Genomic DNA, 18,115 nt, shown 5'->3' with positions numbered 1-18,115 from the left:
TAAGGGCATAGGACGAGTTTTCGTTAGTTTACATCTGATTAATAAAGCAAAAGTAAATTTTATTAGTATTTTCGACGTTGTAATTCTATTATTAATGACCCAATTAACATTAATAAAATAGGAACTTGAGAATTTGGCTTCCAGTTATTAATGGCAGCTGTAGCACACAACATTAATAAGTGGTTATGCAGACTGACAATGATTACCAATTGTGAATAGAGCACAACTCCCGGTTATGAGGCCTATTGAGACAACGATTGTCTGAATAGATACGTTTAGCCTCATCTATGCCCACTTTATGTCTTCAGACAACTGTAGAACGTAACAGAAGAGTAAATAAAGTAATAGTCGTCCTAGTACAGTCACATGTGAAAGGGTCGGATGTGTCAACAAAATGCTTTCACCTTGATGGGATAGGCTAGAAATCAAGTGCGGTTATGTAGCTCCACACACTTGAAATTTCGCAGTATGCCTCAAGTGTGACTTATAGTAGGATGGCATAGACTATTGGTTTCAAATTGGGATTAATTTTAGAATTACCGAATAGATGTATATTATTGGGACAACTTGATGAACCCTTTTATCTCTCAGGACACTTAGTTTTAAATAACCTATTAAAACTAAGTTTGTCGCGATATGACTAACCAATTTTAAGTTAATAGAAAATCTATTAAGTTATAAGCTTTTAGAAATTAAATAGCCTTTAATTTGCAAAAACATATTTGGTTAAAAAATATTTATTTTAAAATTATTTGGTATTAGGTTGGTGATATTATAACCTATTATAAATAACCAAGCAACCACAATAGCAATAATAATATGTAAATCCCGAATAGCCAATAAAGGTGATCGGTCTTGCTAGAGCCAATTAGCAAGACCGATTGGGTCACGGGGTCACAACACAAAACAACCACAAGGATGGACCCTTGGTGCATCCCGTCATCTTGTCAAAACTCCCACTAACTCCAACGATCCCGTGAGCTTGTCCTCAGTTATCTTCGGGTCTTATTTATTACAAAAATATAAAATACTAACATATTTCGTATTACAATTTTGAACCATCTATATGCCAAAAGAAAACCATAAAATAAAATATAACCGAATACAACTTTGAACCATCCATATGGCCAAAAACCAAGCTCAAACAACTAAACATACAAAGGTCGGTGCCGGATTTACATATTCATAATAAAAACCGGGTAATATTTTGGTCAAATAAAATAAACAAAACTTTGATCAAATCCAAAATTACCAAAAATAATATCTAAATCAAAATATTTAACCAATTAAAGTTTATGATGTAGATCTGATAAAAAGACCGGAATCTACTCGTACGTTGTAACATGGATCTGATACTACTGTTGGGTTTCAACGGTGGTCAAAGAACGGTTTAAACCCGATTTTAATATTCGTTTCGTATTTATTAATCATATTAACAAATAAACGAGCACATCGGAATAACGAGTAACCACCATAACGAAACCAAAACAAGGATCCGGTTACAATCAATACGAGTACGAGATCTAAACAACCAAACAACCATAAACGTTAATAACCGTATTTAAGTTTACATCTGTTACGAATAACCGGTTGAGACACCGAGGAGTAACAAACGGAGCTAGCAAACACAACAAGATCAAACCAAGATTCTGGCGACGTCACAGCGGCGGTCAGCGGCAGACGGCAGCAACAATAGCTGCGGCAGCTCCGGTTCAGTGGCGGCAGCACAACAGTAGCAGTAGCCGACGTTTAGCAGCGACGGCCGGAAGTGGTGCGGCTGCAGGAGGGTTGCGGCATCCGGAGGGTGGCGGCGCCGGCAGGTGGCGGCGGCGGTGGCTTAGTGATGGTGGCTAGGGTTTTAAGTGTGGGGCATGTAGGTTAATCTATGTATAATATTATATTGGTATTTATAACAATAGATTAGGGTTTAACCTATCATTAAAACCAATGGGCTTTATGCCCAATTACCACATTAAAAGACTTGTCCATCATTTAATCTTGTTTAAATGTGCCTGGCTCAGTTAACTAATTAAGTGGGCTTTATATTTGTTATCCTCGGTGTAACTCTCACGGGTCATAACCGAGTCAGCCCGCGTTGACTTGACTCGAACCGCTCCATATTTCCAACACAAACACCAGCTATTATGTCTAATTAGAAACATCTAACGTGCTCATCCATGTGAATAGAGGGTTCGATTAAGGAGGATAGTAGGACCAGTCTTTCTAACTCCCTTCGGCTATAAATACCCATACATGACCAACGGTAAAAGGACTTGCACCTTATTATCTTAAATGATTACTACGTCCATTGATACTGATTCTCACGCCAGAGAGTGGTTACGAGAAGATCCCCCTCTTTACCTTCACGCAATGAGCTCATAGTGTTCTGTTTTTAGGTTCAGCGCATATCAGTTCATACCAACCTAGATCTCCCCCATCACTCGGTTGAGATATTGAACTAATCCTCTTAGGGTTGGTTTACTTCAAATCTATATATCCGCAACGTACCAAAGGTACCAATCCCAAAAAATCAAAAAGTAGATGCTGAAAATGCTAGGCACCATTTGCGCATCCCTACATATTAGTAACCCATAAAAGTAAATATGTCTCGGATAGAAGATATATAGTGAATGTGTTCTAGCGACAAGTTGGTAGATAGGTTTACACAGAGACTATTTGACATTAATGATGCTTAGATCAGGGCCGTCTCTGAGAACTCAAAGGCTCTCGTAGACCCCGTGCGAGTACAAAAAGTAGGCCCCTGAATATAAAATTGTTTTATAATAAGAACAAGAAAAAGACCCTTAACTTGTATATTTGGGTTAAAAAGCAAATATATTTTATTTGTAATTTAGTTTAGAGCTTTTATAAGTTTTAATTGGGTTTTAAATTTAATAATTATATTATGATAGTTATAAAAATAAAATAAAATCTTAATATAAGAAAGTATTCAACTACGTAATAAAAAGAAAAAAAAATAAAATAAAATTTGGTGTTGTCCATCATGTAGTCCAAGTAACTAAAAAAAAAGTTGGTAAAAGCAACAAAAATGAATAATCGAACCTGTATCATTGAGGGAAATAATAGACTAACAAAACAACCAACCATGTGAGCTAATTGACAATATTGTTTATCCAACGTTTGTGTTTCATTTAACTATCTATAACACGGTTTGCTTATTTGGGCCTGTGCATTTGCACGGGCTGCACAGCCCTTGGGCCGGCCCTGGCTTAGACCATTGTCAACTAATATGGCCATATGGGTGATTATAGAAAATAGATTTGAAAAGAAATTTCATTAAAAATAGACGTTTAACTTAAGAATAAAACTCTTTCATAAATGTTCATTAGCGATGCCAACTTGTCAACTCAATCAATCCAACAACACGTAACATACCCACAATTTATAACTGAACTTCTAGCAAGCAATTAACACATAAACATTCGATTTCAACGCCATTTTTTCTCCTTTTTTTTCTTTTGTTAGTTTAGCCAATTTATTATAAAAGGTAAAAGAGGGTAAAGGAACTATGTGTTGATTGTCCTCGAAATTGAAATTTTCTTCTTTGTTATGTAAAAAGGAATCAATAAATCAATCAAATTCCGAGAGGCTTCGTGAAGTGCTTCTTTAGGAGTTAAACTTCTATTTGTCTATATTTCGATAAATAGCATCTCTTTGTTACCGTTGTCATAAGAATGATTACTATGATTCACATATCGAATAGGCATGAATACATGATCTACAGGATAACTTCCACCTTGAAAGGTATTTGGTGATTTTTTATAGGATATCCACGATTCTTCTCTATTGGTAGTCCAATAACCAACTCAATGGGTTCCGTCAAGCTAGCTATATGTTGTGAAATATCGACAATATCTACATAAGACGGTAAGATGATATCTTGAGCAGTTACATATCCAGTGCCCCTGACACAAATAGATGCCTTCAAGTTCAATTGTAACACCCCAAAAATATTAAAATATAATATTTCGGTTTATGATATAAAACCCAAATAAGTAACTAGGGTAACGATAACCTAGTTAGTTAATTGGTACCACTTATGAAACCTAAGTATCAAATAACGAAACTTGAGGGGCTAGAATTGGTATTTAGAGAACTTGAATAATAATAATAATAATAATAATAATAATAATAATAATAATAATAATAATAATAATAATAATAATAATAATAATAATCAACACACACACACAAGAGATGTGTGTGTCGATGGTAGAGAAAAGGAAAAGGGGAAACCCTCCCCAAACCCTAAATTGGGCGAATCCAGGAAGAATCAAGGTGTCTCGTGTAACACCCCGACCAAAGGCGGATTATACATCGGGGCGCCACATATTGTTTCATTACTCGTGACACTATTGGGTGTCAATATTTAATAAATACATTCATTCGCGCACACGCAGGGTAAACACAAGATAACATAAATCATCATAAAGCAATATATTATAAATCATAATATTCGAACAGTAAAAACTTGTCTTGATACATTTTAATCTAGGTCCAAAATAAAGAAAACTTCCTATGTGTCCACAAGCTCCAAAACAGCTACTGCAAACCTGAACATGTGTTAAAATAAACGTCAAACACTTGCGTGTTGGTGAGAAATCAAGTTTAATACAATACATAGATAACAATAAATCTGCGCGCAACATGTGTATGTCTGGTTTTCAACAAGGGTGTAATCTGATCGGGACCAACTCTAAGATTCATAGACTGCCAGTGCTCACAATTGAGCTCACAAACAAGACAAACTGTGCATGTGCAAACAAAAGAGAAAATCATAAACGATAGTTCTCCCGTGTTCATCTAATGGTACCATGAGAACTGCGGAATAGACCGACAAGACGGTTAATGATCCACACATACAAATAAACAGCCAAGTCTACGTCCTCAACACATGGGATACTGCGCGACTAAAGTTCATAAACAGTTTAAGACTCTAAGTTTGTATGAACACATGAACATCCCAAAACATTAAAAGCAAAAAGGGATTAGGTACGAGATTACTCACTTGATAAACGATGCGGTGTAAGATAAAGCAAGAACCAACTTTAAACAAGCACAAGTTAACCTATAATTAAGATTATTGTTTTAATGATCTGTTTTAGGTCTTGATTATAAGTTAGCATAATTAATAAGTAAATTATTATATATAATATATATATATTACCGGAAAAGCAGGGCAGAACAGGGAGGAAGACGGAGGCAGAGAGGAAGACGGCAGAGAGAGCAAGGAGCAAGAGAACAGGAAAGATTAAGTGTTTTGTGTGTGTAGTGTTATGAAAATATTATTATTATTTATAGGAAAACCCTAGGAGACATAATCCCTAGAAAAGGGGAAAGGATCTTTAACAGGATCAAGCAAAAGATATCAAAAAGCATAAGAATCCAAAAGCAAAAGATATGGAAAGATATGGCAGCTGCAGGGGGCAAGATAAAGCTGTCAGGGAACAGTAAAAAGGCATGGGCAGTTCAGATAAAGGTACAGGTCAGGCATGGAAAAAGCAGATCTCCAAAAGATAATGTCAGTCACTTTTTCTGCCAACCAATGGGGTTGGTGCGCATGCTGCGCCGAAAGTAACTTTTCAGACATAAAGCAGATTAGGTCAACAGCACAAAAGATAAGACAACACAAAAGCAAACGGCTAGATTAAACAGAAGAAAACTCAAAGGGGTTTAGCGCGAGAAGGCTGGAGCGCGAAGGCAAAAGTGCGCGAGCGCGAAGGCAGACACAGAAGGTCAAGAGAGCGCGAGCGCGAAGGCAGACAGAACTAACCTTAACGCGTCGCGGAAAGAACTACATTTCTAAGCGCGCCGCGGGAAGAATCACATTTCTTAGCGCGCCGCGGGAGGAACTAAAATTCCTAGCGCGCCGCGGGAAGAACTATAATTCTTCGCGCGTCGAGGGATGAACTACGATCCTTAGCGCGCTGCGAGAAGAACTACAAATCCTTAGCGCGTCGCGGGAAGAACTTCGCGCGCTGCGAGAAGAATTACAATTCTTAGCGCGCTGCGAGAAGAGTTCGTCTCGCGTATCGCTGAAACAGGTGGTCTTCACGCAGGATTCCTTGTAAGGGGTCTGGCGCGTGGAGCTGCGCAGACAACCTTAGGCGGGAAGGAACAAAGGACAAGCAAAGAGTTAGAAGAAAAAGAGGGAAACAAGGCGGAAAGAGAGAAGAGGGACGGGACGGCGGAAAGAAAGAGAGAGAAAGAGGCGGGAAGGAAAATATATATTGTTAAAAGTAAAATATAAGTATAAATAAATACTAAATCATAAAAGAAAGAGATCGGGTCAGAGAAACGGGTACCTGGGTCGGGTCGGATCGGGGCAGATGTCACAGTCTCCCCTACTTTAAGAAATTTCGTCCCGAAATTTATCTCGAAGTAGGTTGCGCAGAGAACAGGTGCGGGTACTTGATCTTCATTTGATCTTCCCTTTCCCATGTAAACTCGGCTCCGCGCTTGGACTCCCAGCGAACTTTCACGATAGGGATACGACTGCGCTTGGTTTGCTTTACCTCGCGATCCATAATCTCAACAGGCTTCTCAACGAAATGCATAGTTTCATCAACTTGAACTTCATCAAGTGGAATGTGAAGGTTCTCGTCGGCTAAACACTTCTTGAGATTGGATACATGGAACGTTGGATGCACATTACTGAGCGCGGGCGGCAGGTCAAGTCTGTAGGCAACTTTTCCCACACGCGCGAGAATCTTAAATGGTCCAACATATCGAGGAGCAAGCTTACCTTTCTTCCCAAAGCGGACAACACCCTTCCAAGGCGACACTTTGAGGAGAACAAGATCACCAACTTGAAATTCGAGAGGCTTCCGCCTACGATCTGCGTAACTCTTCTGTCGGCTTCTGGCAGTCAGCAGATGATCACGGATCTTGGCGATTTTATCGGTTGTCTCTTGAACAAGTTCGGGTCCTGTGATTTGAGCTTCTCCCACTTCGCTCCAACAAATCGGGGAGCGGCACTTACGACCGTAAAGTGCTTCAAATGGGGCCATACCAATACTGGAATGATAGCTGTTATTATAAGAGAACTCGATCAAAGGCAGGTGCGAATCCCAATTACCTCCAAAATCAAGAATACAAGATCGGAGCATATCCTCAAGAGTTTGAATAGTTCGCTCAGACTGACCGTCAGTCTGAGGATGATATGCCGTACTCATGTCCAAGCGAGTTCCTAGCGCAGATTGGAGAGATTTCCAAAAGCGAGATATAAAACGGCCATCGCGATCGGATATGATGCTCAAAGGAGTACCATGGCGGCAGACAATTTCCTTGACATAAAGCTGCGCGAGTTGCTCAACACGGTAGTTTTCACGAATGGGCAGAAAGTGAGCAGACTTAGTCAATCGATCCACTATTACCCAAATGCTATCATGTTTGCTTGCTGTCAAAGGTAACTTGGTAATAAAGTCCATCGCTACACATTCCCATTTCCACGTAGGAATTTCTGGTTGTTCGAGCAAACCAGATGGGAGTTGGTGTTCAGCTTTTACTTTAGAACAAGTCAGACATTTAGCTACGAACACAGCAATAGCCTTCTTCATACCGGGCCACCAATAAGTTATGCGCAAATCCTTGTACATCTTATCAGCGCCGGGATGAATAGAATATCGAGATTTGTGCGCTTCACTCAGGATATCAGCGCGAAGATTCTCATCAAAGGGAATCCAGATGCGATTGAGATAGCAGAGAATTCCACTCCGATTAGGGACAAAATGCGCTTCCGCGCCACACGCTAACTCGGCGCGAAGGTTACCATTACTGATGGATGCGCGCTGCGCGTCACGAATACGCGATTCAAGGTTGCTTTGAATCGGCGCAAAGTGAAGATGCGTGCGCGGCAAGATACAGTTAAGCTGGCAGGGTTTTCGGCAGAGCGCATCGGCTACCACATTAGCCTTACCAGGATGATACCGGATCTCACAATCGTAATCGCTGATGAGTTCGTTCCATCGGCGTTGCCTCATGTTAAGTTCCTTTTGATCAAAGATATGCTGAAGGCTTTTATGGTCAGTGTAGAGGATGCACTTAGTGCCATAAAGGTAGTGTCTCCAGATCTTCAAGGCAAATACAACTGCACCAAGTTCGAGGTCGTGAGTTGTATAATTCTTTTCATGAACCTTGAGTTGCCTTGATGCGTAAGCGATAACCTTGCCTCGTTGCATAAGAACACAACCGAGACCTTGGTTGGAGGCATCGCAGTACACGAAAAAATCATTATTACCCTCAGGTAGCGCAAGAACAGGAGCTTCACACAACAAACGCTTGAGCGTTAGAAAGGCTTCTTCTTGCTTCGAGCCCCAAATATACGGTTTACCTTTGTGCGTTAGAGCTGTTAAAGGCAAAGCGATTTTCGAGAAGTTCGAAATGAAGCGCCGGTAATAACCAGCTAAGCCCAGAAAGGAACGGATCTCAGAAGGAGAGGATGGCGTAATCCAGTTCTTGATTGCTTCAATTTTGGATGGGTCGACATGAATACCCATCTTGTTCACAACATGACCAAGAAACTGTACTTCATCCGACCAAAATTCTCACTTGGAGAGCTTGGCAAAGAGCTGCTCGGCTCTAAGCTTTTGCAACACCAATCGGAGATGTTGCTCATGCTCGGCCTTGGTCTTAGAATACACCAGAACATCATCGATAAACACAATCACGAATTTATCCAAGAAGGGCCTACACACCCGATTCATTAGATCCATGAAAACGGCGGGTGCGTTGGTTAGACCGAAGGACATGACCAAGAATTCAAAATGGCCATAACGAGTTCGAAAAGCAGTCTTCGGAACATCTTCATCGCGGATGCGCAACTGGTGATAGCCAGAGCGGAGATCAATCTTCGAGAAACAAGAGGCACCTTGGAGTTGATCGAAGAGGTCGTCAATACGCGGTAAGGGATACCGGTTTTTAATGGTGAGTTTGTTCAACTCGCGGTAATCGATACACATGCGAAACGATCCATCTTTCTTTTTAACGAACAACACCGGAGCACCCCAGGGCGAAGAGCTAGGGCGGATGAATCCTTTAGCAGTCAACTCTTGAAGTTGGCTTGCCAATTCTTGCATCTCAGCGGGCGCAAGACGGTAAGGAGATTTAGCTACGGGGGAAGCACCAGGGACAAGATCAATACGGAACTCGACTTCACGAGCGGGAGGGATACCAGGAAGATCATCAGGAAAAACTTCAGGGAAATCACGCACAACGGGGATATCGCGAAGCTTCTCTTCTTCAGCAGGTTTAACCACATGGGCTAGAAATGCAACACACTTCTTCCGCATGAGTCTTCGGGCTTCGGCGCAAGACATAAGCTTAAAACCGCGGGAGGGTTTTTCGCCGTAGATATGAAGATCACCATTTTCTCGAGGTATGCGAATCAACTTCTTGGCGCAAATAACTTCGGCGCGATTATTCGAGAGCCAGTCCATACCAATAATAACATCAAAGCTCCCAAGAGGCATGGGGATGAGGTCGATCAGGAAATCGTTTTCGTTAAGGTTAAGCGTGCAATCTTTAATCACCGAGTTAATTAAAACAGTTTCACCATTAGCCAATTCAACTGAAAAATCTTCTTTTAAGTCGTTGCGCGGTCGCGCAAGCTTCTGCTCGAAGGCGCGAGAGATAAAACTTCGATCGGCGCCAGTATCAAAAAGTACAGAAGCATAAAATCCGTTAAGCAAAAATGTACCATTAACTACGTCATTATTCGCTTGCGCTTGGTGCGCGGTTATGTTAAAAGCTCGTCCACGCGTCACTTGGTTCGAAATCTGGTTCACCGGATTCGCTTGTGTAATCTGAACTTGTAGTCTTGGGCACGCGTTCCGGAAATGACTGGGATCACCGCAGTTAAAGCACGATCTGGGTCGTGGGTTTTGGTAGGTTGGTTGTGGGTTCTGCGGGTAGACTGGTGGTGTTGGCGCAATTGGATTGGCGGGAAGGACTCTACAGTTTTCAGCAGTGTGACCAGTACGGCCACATCGGTTACAAAGTCGACACGGGGTTTGGGTTGGGTGGTGAAATCTACAGGTTGGGCAGAAGGGATGGTTTCCTGTGTAAGGTTTCTTAGTTGGCGGGGCAGGGAGTGCTGGATTGGTTAAGGCATAGTTGTGGACTACAGGAGGTGTTGGGTAGGCTGACAGAGGGTTAGGTGCGTAAACTGGGGGTTGGTAGATGGGTTGCTGGACAATGGGCGGGTTGGTAAGCGCGTAAGCTTGTCTGCGCCTACGTTTCTGGTTATGGTTTGAGGGTTCAGGTTTGGTTTCTGCGGGTTCATGGACAGTTTTGGTGGGTTTGGTCTTCTCAGTTCCCCGCAGGAACAGGGTTCCTGCTCTGACATGGTTGTCGCTGAGCACAGCGGCCAACTCGATGGCGTCAGAGAGGGTAACTGGGTTTCTGGCCCATACAGAATCTTGAATTTCCATGGGGAGACCCCCAAGGAATTTCTCTATGGCTCGGCGGGAAGGGGTAACAAGGTGAGGGACCAGTAAGCTTAGCTCGTGGAAGCGCGTCGCGTACTCGCGCGCTTCTCCACTGTATTGCTTCAGGTTCCAAAATTCTTCCTCCAGGCGCTTTACTTCGTTGGGGGGGGCATAATTCTCGCGTCAAGAGATCCTTAAATTCCTCCCAGAGTATGCTGGAAGCAGCTTCTGCGCCACGCGCATGGGCTACTCCATTCCACCATGTAAGCGCTCTGGATTCCAGGACACTGGAGGCATACAGGGTTCGTCTGTCATGAGGGCATTGGGTATGGAGGAAAGTGTTTTCAATCTTTTCGAGCCATTGGAGCATCACGGTGGCTCCTTCAAGACCTGTGAACTTTGGAGGGTTACCCGCGTTAAAGGACTTAATGTTATAACTGGAGGTATTGTTTTGGCTCAAGGCTTGGGCTATCGCGGCGGCCATTTCCTGGGAACGTTGCTGTCTACGCATGCGCGAGGCTTCTCTTCTCTGAAATCGGCGAGATAGCGGAGGCATTCTATAAAAATTTTAATTTTAGTTAATATCTTGGTTTTAGCACAAAGTATAACGTCGAAAAGCTTGGTTTCACGGAGTTAGATACTATCAAAAGTTAAAGTAAAATAAATGACCCTAAATGCAGACTTAATAAAGGTAACAAATTCCGAATCAAGAATCGACAATTCATGTATCACCATAACTTTCCGAATTCCCAATTTAAAATATACGAGCAAACAAGTATTGGAGATTGACGATTCATGTATCACCATGACTTTTCAATCTTCAATATAAAATATACAAGAAAATGAGTATTGGAGGTTGACAATTCATGTATCACCATGACTTTTCAAGTCTCCAACCTCAGAACATAATCGTAAATGGAAATTGAAAATCAACTATTCATGTATCACCATGACTTTTCGGATTTTCAAATCCAACAAACGAATATGTAAGTAAAATCAATAAAAATCGAAATTCAACAAAAATCGAAATATCGCGGAATAAAACATAAAATCATATACTGCGTCTGCGCAAGCATATTTATAAACAACGAGTAATTAACAATAAGCGCGCAAACATGAGATTTCTCTCATGCGCGAGAAGGGACTCTTAGGTATTCTAGGCCGTTACGTCTAACCACCTATCCTAAAGTCAACGAGCTCTGATACCAATCTGTAACACCCCGACCAAAGGCGGATTATACATCGGGGCGCCACATATTGTTTCATTACTCGTGACACTATTGGGTGTCAATATTTAATAAATACATTCATTCGCGCACGCGCAGGGTAAACACAAGATAACATAAATCATCATAAAGCAATATATTATAAATCATAATATTCGAACAGTAAAAACTTGTCTTGATACATTTTAATCTAGGTCCAAAATAAAGAAAACTTCCTATGTGTCCACAAGCTCCAAAACAGCTACTGCAAACCTGAACATGTGTTAAAATAAACGTCAAACACTTGCGTGTTGGTGAGAAATCAAGTTTAATACAATACATAGATAACAATAAATCTGCGCGCAACATGTGTATGTCTGGTTTTCAACAAGGGTGTAATCTGATCGGGACCAACTCTAAGATTCATAGACTGCCAGTGCTCACAATTGAGCTCACAAACAAGACAAACTGTGCATGTGCAAACAAAAGAGAAAATCATAAACGATAGTTCTCCCGTGTTCATCTAATGGTACCATGAGAACTGCGGAATAGACCGACAAGACGGTTAATGATCCACACATACAAATAAACAGCCAAGTCTACGTCCTCAACACATGGGATACTGCGCGACTAAAGTTCATAAACAGTTTAAGACTCTAAGTTTGTATGAACACATGAACATCCCAAAACATTAAAAGCAAAAAGGGATTAGGTACGAGATTACTCACTTGATAAACGATGCGGTGTAAGATAAAGCAAGAACCAACTTTAAACAAGCACAAGTTAACCTATAATTAAGATTATTGTTTTAATGATCTGTTTTAGGTCTTGATTATAAGTTAGCATAATTAATAAGTAAATTATTATATATAATATATATATATTACCGGAAAAGCAGGGCAGAACAGGGAGGAAGACGGAGGCAGAGAGGAAGACGGCAGAGAGAGCAAGGAGCAAGAGAACAGGAAAGATTAAGTGTTTTGTGTGTGTAGTGTTATGAAAATATTATTATTATTTATAGGAAAACCCTAGGAGACATAATCCCTAGAAAAGGGGAAAGGATCTTTAACAGGATCAAGCAAAAGATATCAAAAAGCATAAGAATCCAAAAGCAAAAGATATGGAAAGATATGGCAGCTGCAGGGGGCAAGATAAAGCTGTCAGGGAACAGTAAAAAGGCATGGGCAGTTCAGATAAAGGTACAGGTCAGGCATGGAAAAAGCAGATCTCCAAAAGATAATGTCAGTCACTTTTTCTGCCAACCAATGGGGTTGGTGCGCATGCTGCGCCGAAAGTAACTTTTCAGACATAAAGCAGATTAGGTCAACAGCACAAAAGATAAGACAACACAAAAGCAAACGGCTAGATTAAACAGAAGAAAACTCAAAGGGGTTTAGCGCGAGAAGGCTGGAGCGCGAAGGCAAAAGTGCGCGAGCGCGAAGGCAGACACAGAAGGTCAAGAGAGCGCGAGCGCGAAGGCAGACAGAACTAACCTTAACGCGTCGCGGAAAGAACTACATTTCTAAGCGCGCCGCGGGAAGAATCACATTTCTTAGCGCGCCGCGGGAGGAACTAAAATTCCTAGCGCGCCGCGGGAAGAACTATAATTCTTCGCGCGTCGAGGGATGAACTACGATCCTTAGCGCGCTGCGAGAAGAACTACAAATCCTTAGCGCGTCGCGGGAAGAACTTCGCGCGCTGCGAGAAGAATTACAATTCTTAGCGCGCTGCGAGAAGAGTTCGTCTCGCGTATCGCTGAAACAGGTGGTCTTCACGCAGGATTCCTTGTAAGGGGTCTGGCGCGTGGAGCTGCGCAGACAACCTTAGGCGGGAAGGAACAAAGGACAAGCAAAGAGTTAGAAGAAAAAAAGGGAAACAAGGCGGAAAGAGAGAAGAGGGACGGGACGGCGGAAAGAAAGAGAGAGAAAGAGGCGGGAAGGAAAATATATATTATTAAAAGTAAAATATAAGTATAAATAAATACTAAATCATAAAAGAAAGAGATCGGGTCAGAGAAACGGGTACCTGGGTCGGGTCGGATCGGGGCAGATGTCACATCTCGGCTACGGGATTGACGATCCCTAGCTCCTGACACCATCTAAACACAAGGTTAGTGTCAAATCCTAAAGTTTAAAGTTAGGGTTGGATGATTGGTGATGGGTTAAGAATGTAACATGAAATTGAACATGGTTATGTGTTATAATCGCTATATAAAACATGAGTAGTGAACAAATTAAAGTGAATTGAAGTTTAGAAATAAAACATATATGAGGGGTGTGGGTGAAGACATGAGTGAAGAACTCATGTCCAATCCTCAAATGAATCGTGGTTAGTTTAGCTTTAAATGTTAAGATTATTTCTAGACTAATTAAATGGTGTGTTACGAAACACGATCGAACCAAAACGGTTGGTAAGGACGAGTTCAACAAGTAACGATAAGATATGCAAGAAAGGGCCACTGATAACTAAAAGGATTGCTTAACGAACACGGGTTCGTTAAACAGCGAAAATCCTACTAAAAAGGAATATACTAATGGTTGATTTATTAGTATGAAAAATGGGCCTTGAATGCTTGCATATGCTAATAATCATGTGAATTGTGTTTAGACAGATCACATGAATCGTCGGGAAGCGGAACTGGTAAGGAGTCAAGCAAAGGTCGGCTATTAAGGTACGTGGCTATATGTTTCGTTATTTATTTCAAGTATTTAACCTTGTTAATTCAAAGGATTTGTCGTGAAAATGTTTATAAGTGTGAATGGTTTGCTCATAAGCGATAATATTCACAAAAGCAAACTAAACGGGTCAAAGAGATGTACACGCAAACCGGGTAATGGAAGCGTGATTAATAAGAACGATGAGCCCGGATAATGGGTTGTAATTAATATAAACGCAAACCGGGTAATGGGAGCGTGGGTCATAAAATAATTAACCCGGATAATGGGTTATAGTTGAGATGTACACGCAAACCAGGTAACGGAAGCGTGATTAATAAGAACGATGAGCCCGGATAATGGGTTGGTATTAATATAAACGCAAACCGGGTAACGGGAGCATGGGTCATAAAATAATTAACCCGGATAATGGGTTATAGTTGAGATGTACACGCAAACCGGGTAACGGAAGCGTGATTAATAAGGACGATGAGCTCGGATAATGAGTTGTAATTAATATAAATGCAAACTGGGTAACGGGAGCGTGGGTCATAACATAATTAACCCGGATAATGGGTTATAGTTGGAAAAAAAATAATAAAATAATTTCTTGAAAAGAATATGAATGAATCAAGTTTAAGTACTTGAACATAAACCGGGTCAATTAGTGTAAACGCAAACCGGGTAACGGAAGCGTGGAACACGAGATTAATAAGCCCGGGTAATGGGTTGTAAATGTAGAGAAATAAACCTATAAAATATTGCGGACACTTTAAGTTATAATGCTTAAATGTCAAACCGGGTTAAATAAACGCAAACGCAAACCGGGTAATGGGAGCGTAAAAACCTAAGAAATTTGAATCCGGTTAATGGATTATGGTTTAAATATGTTAGACACGATTTTCTAGTGATTAAATTGAGTTGGGATGAGTTTTGATAGATTTGGACCCAAACTGGGTGAAAAGAAAGCATGCCCAGGTGACCCGGCCGGGTCAGGAAGAAAAAGAAAAGTAAATAAACAAATATATATATATTTGTTCAAACTCTTTGATTTTTAATCGTTTGAATGAAATTGTATGATATGTAATTATGAACTTTAGACCCCGGATGAAGATCGAGCCATGACAAGAAGGTCTTGAATTAGATGTAGTTACTTGAATGATATTAAAGGATAACAGAAGTATTAACAAATGAGTTGGATACATTCGTGTTAATCGAATAAATAAAGGTAAAGTGAAATTTGACTAATTGTTTTGGTTCTTCCCATGACAGGTTTTTGATTAAATAAGGGTCGCGGATTGAAGATCAAGCTGCCGAAGAGCCGAACAACCGAACTGAGCAAGCTTCCGCAAAATAAATTTATAACTGAATTTAGTATTAGTGTGTAATGTTCGTTAATTGTAAAGTTTTAATTACCTTTGGTTTTTGGGTCATATTAAGCGTATGTTTATGCTTAAATACCTTGTTTAACGAGTTAGGGTATTACAAGTGGTATCAGAGCTAAAGGTTAAGGGTTGATGTTCGGTTCGAGGCTTGATCATGGAATCCGGCAAGTAATATTCTTATAAGAATAATCTAAATATATGTGTGATTGTTATAAAAGATGGTTGGGGCTATCATGGGAAAACACGTTAACCCAAATTAACCGATAAAAGACGGTTATGGTAGCCTAAGACTTAACCAAGAATGTGTAGAAATAGAATAAACTTGGCTAGCAAGTGTTTTAGAATGGCTTGTATTATAATACCAGCTAATTTACATTGACATATTATTAATTATTGAGATTGTTTCAGTGATACTAATACCGTATCTAAGATGAAGGGGATTTGATGATCCACCTAATGAGATGGTGGACGATTTAGGCGCATGACAAAGAGCATGATCGCTAAAATCTAAACCAAGCGATGGTTTAAGGTACTGTTAAAGCAACGATAAGGTTAATCGGAACGAATATTAATCAGGTACGTGTTCTAATTTATGTGATAGTTAGTAGCATTTGGCATTCACATGAAAAATGAAAATTCATGTGAATAAACCATGCTTGGGAAACCTAAATGAGACACTCATTTAGGATGATATTCCTAAGAGAAAATAAATTGATAATGTACATTATTCACAATAGTGAATAGAAAATGTACAAAGAAAGAATGGAACTCAGAAACGGGGGCATGGGTAATAATCCAAGTAATGTCCTAAAAGGAAAATGAATATAAAGATATGAAGTGATCACATCAGCGAATGTGATTACATAATAATTGTATGAAACGAAAATGAATAGTTCGTTTTAAATGATAGAAGGTAAAACCTAATGACGTTAAAAAATAAGAACAAGATAAAGTATTTACCAAATAAAATAAAGGACATGAACACGGACTGAAAAATCAGTTTACATAGGAGGTAACGTATTGCTTATAATAAGTTCGTGTGTACCATGTGCGGATTACTTACCCTTGCCAGGAAAGTGTTAAGCATATGATACGATGGGTCAATTATAACTAATACATATACATTCTATGTAACGAGGAGTAGGTGAGTGGGGGTAAAGAAAAGATATTTGGAGTCATAAACCTTACGAGCACACTCGTAAATGGTTCTTGCGAGAATAATAGGAACGATGTGTAACGCGCGTAATCCAAGAAAGTAAAAGGTTAGTCATAATGGTCTAGAGGGCCATGATTGACATGATGGCATGTAAAACCAAAGTATAAATGACCCGCGGGTTCGTATAAGCAGAGGTATTTCCAAATGAATAGAAAAGTGAATGCCATTCATGATCTAATAGGGTCATGTTTGGTGGTTGAAAGAACAACGGACATGGGCCGTTGGAAATTGATGGGTCATTATGATCTGCGGGTCAGTAACGTAAATGTGGATGTGAAGGAGGATAGTACTAAGTTTTTGAACTTAGACCCTCCCATATAATAAATGAATTAACGTGAGAACGACGTGCAGGAAAGATAGTAGGTTAATGGACCTAGACCCTCCCATCCATAACACCAACCAGCACTGCGGTTTTGGTTGGTATAACACGGAGAAAAGTTGAGATGAGGAAATAAGGAATTGAGTAATAATACTCAATTCATTAATAACAGGTCAAGTTGCGTAATTACCCTAAACGACACCGAGAAAAAGTAAAAAGAAAGAAAGAAATGAAAATTTCCAACCTTAACTTAAGTTGAGGTTGGAGGAAAATGGGAGATAACCCCTAAGGTGAAAATAGCCAATAAAGGAATAGGGTGGTATGAGTCGAGTAATACTCGATGTTATGAAACGGGTCAGTTTGATTGTAATGACAAACGACACTATTTTCAAATAAAAAGCGGGAAATAAAATCAAAAACACAATTATGTGAGGTTATTAAAAAGAGGTTGAACCTTAAGGTTCACGCCTTAAGATAAAAATACGTGAAAGAAGTCGCCAACCAACAAATTGGCTAGTGTGCAGGAATCGGTTATGATTCCCGCAATAATCAAAATGGATAAAACGAACGGATGTATAAACAACAGGAGAATTTACATGAGCACGGATCATGTATAATAAAGAAAGAAGGAAAGGAATTAATATACCTAACATGAGCCATTTGACTTTCAGAACTCAAACTGACTTAAGATAAGTGTTTTTGTGAATTGAAATGAACAGTTTGACCTTGAAAAGTCAAACAATCACGAACTAGTGTTGGATGAATTGAAATGAACCTAAAAATAAATTGTTTATTGTCAATTACTTAATGAAAGGAATTGACACAAGTTAAGAAGAGAATGTTTAATTAAAATGTGGTTTTAATTAATACTAACATTTTGATAAACGA

This window comes from Bidens hawaiensis, unplaced genomic scaffold, assembly GCF_021521415.1.
Source record: "Bidens hawaiensis isolate Kalapana, Puna unplaced genomic scaffold, B.hawaiensis_p1.1 tig00004126_1, whole genome shotgun sequence".
NCBI classification, from domain to species: Eukaryota; Viridiplantae; Streptophyta; class Magnoliopsida; order Asterales; family Asteraceae; genus Bidens; species Bidens hawaiensis.
Note: the sequence above shows the minus strand (reverse complement) of the source record.